The sequence below is a fragment of the Nelumbo lutea genome, chromosome 7 (assembly GCF_056320005.1).
Source record: "Nelumbo lutea isolate HS-2025 chromosome 7, American lotus-T2T, whole genome shotgun sequence".
NCBI lineage: Eukaryota > Viridiplantae > Streptophyta > Magnoliopsida > Proteales > Nelumbonaceae > Nelumbo > Nelumbo lutea.
The window spans coordinates 34,919,413-34,921,634 of record NC_142690.1 but is presented as its reverse complement, the minus strand read 5'-3'; the positions used below and the strand labels follow the sequence as shown (position 1 = coordinate 34,921,634).

Genomic DNA, 2,222 nt, shown 5'->3' with positions numbered 1-2,222 from the left:
CTCGAAAGACCTAGGCTCATGAATAACGATGTTGTGTTTCCCCAATAAAGCAGATCAATGATCATCTCATCGTTTGTGTAGTGGTATTTAAGGCAACTTCCATCAGTTCCATTTCACTATCTATGTCTGCGATAAAGTCCATCACATCGGTGCTAAAACTTGTATGCGATAAAGACGGACAGACGCATAACTCTAACTTTATTCCAAAAAATCACTCGAACACCAGAAAGGATCTTTCCGATAGCACTAAACACTAACGACTTTTCTCAAACGATGTCTAACATCCTTGTTGAAACTAAGGGGAGTGTAAAACTCCACCTCCCTTGACATCACAGGAATGTGGTGTAGTTATTAATGGCATATGGGATAACTCCTCTGCCCCTGATGATACTTAAATACAAGAATGATACTCTATTTACCCTGATCTACTTGTTTGAGATAAAGATCGCTACGAATGTAGCAATGCTTAGTTACGATAAAACTCAAAAAAGTGCGGAAAAATTATAGTGAATGTTTTCCATAAGGGCTTTATACAAGGGAGCAACACTGAGAAAATCCTTCGAAATAATTGACTCTGATATACGCTAGTGACTAATAACAATGCACAGAGTTTAATGGCCAGGGGTCGTTGCGATAAAGTCACCTAGGTGTAAAACAATCGAAGTATTGGAGACAACAACATAAAACAAAATTCACATTCTATTTAGTATCAGTTCAAAACTTTTTACAATGAATACAAGTATTTATACATTGGCCCACTCTTTCCTCGTAGCTACGATATTTTCTAAGGCCCGCCCGCATTCTTCGAAGCTGCCCAAGTCCTTCAACTCTGCTTCATACTCTGCCACCACCTTTCGCTGCCCAAGTTCATGAGGGCCTCCAGCTTCTCAGTAGCCTTTGCAAGGCTGATCTTAGCCACCCTTCGACGAAGCCGCACCTCCTTCAATCAAGGGAATAGAACTGATTGCGACACCTTGAGACCAACCTTCCCGAATGCATGGGTCAACATGATGACCCTTTTCTCGATCTGGTCCATCTAGAAGCCGATGGCAGAAAAAGATCTACAAGCCTCGATCCATCAAGTGAAGTCCATCTACAAGAGCTCCTCGACAAGTCGGTTCATTATGCGGTCCATCATGGTCACAATTGTGTTTAGTGTTGGTCCTACGATCACCGGGTGAAGGTTCGTTGATGGCAACCATCCTGCCCGAATGATAGTCGAAGCGAACCCTACTACCAAGCGAAAGACATAGTACCTTATCATTTCCACGATGACCCTGGACCTGGACAGGATCTATGGTCTCATATCCCAAGGAGGGTGTGTCATGCTTATCGCAGTACTCCCCGAGCTCCTGCCATATCTGTACAAGCTCCTCTTCATACGTTAACTCTTCAGTTGGTGACACGACCCCTGCTTCTACATCCTTGTCTTCAGACTGGTCTTCTGTGTCCACGGGAGCCCCAACTCCTACAACAGGGATCTCTGGCCCAATAGGAGCCCTGACCTCTATGTTCTCAGGGACCTCGACCTCAACAACCGTGGAAGGAACTGAAGCCTCTTCGCGACAAACCACTGACTCTAGCTTCGCAGCCACAGGGCCTTCCTCTTCCCGCACCACAACATCGGGAGCAGTATCACCAACACCAGCATTTTCAGCACCTTCAGGAACTTGACTGGGGGCTATGATGATCTCAGCTCCTCCACTAGTCACCTAATAATAGGCGTGATCGGCACGGTGGCAGAATTTGCATTGAATGGGGCTTGCGATGAGGTAAAACATAAGCAGTTAGCACAATAAGCCTAAACGTGATAAAGCAATATATCAATAAAAAAAAAACAAACCTATGCATACCTCCTTGCCCACATCAGGGACCCCCGAAGTCTCTGTGCTGGGCTGAGTTTCCTCGGCTTCCACACACTTCAGAACAAAAGACTATATGCAGGTCAGTCATGGTAACAACACATGATCACGGTGGCAAGAACTCAAATGCCTCGAAAAATAAAAATTCACTTACCAAATCCACCCTTTCAGGAGGGGCCACCGGGACCCCATTGCCGGTGGAATTTCGTCACTTCCCACAGACTGCAAGGACAACAAACCAAGCATGACTTAGTTACTTGCACTAAAAGCAGTCGAAACATCAGTAAAACAAGAGGAGCAAGAAAATAAATCACATATCGAATCACTATCTGCAGGACACCGCTTCGGCTGGGGAGGAGC

At 45.2% G+C, this 2,222-nt stretch overlaps 1 long non-coding RNA gene across 1 annotated transcript; it reads right to left on the bottom strand.

Moving 5' to 3' along the window:
• Positions 1–681: 681 nt before the first annotated feature.
• LOC148846068 (uncharacterized) lies at positions 682–1,934 on the bottom strand. Its single transcript, XR_016101671.1, has 2 exons — positions 1,854–1,934; positions 682–1,761 (listed from the first exon to the last, which is right to left on the bottom strand). It is a non-coding gene; the product is annotated as an uncharacterized LOC148846068 (long non-coding RNA).
• Between the last annotated feature and the right edge of the window lie 288 nt (positions 1,935–2,222).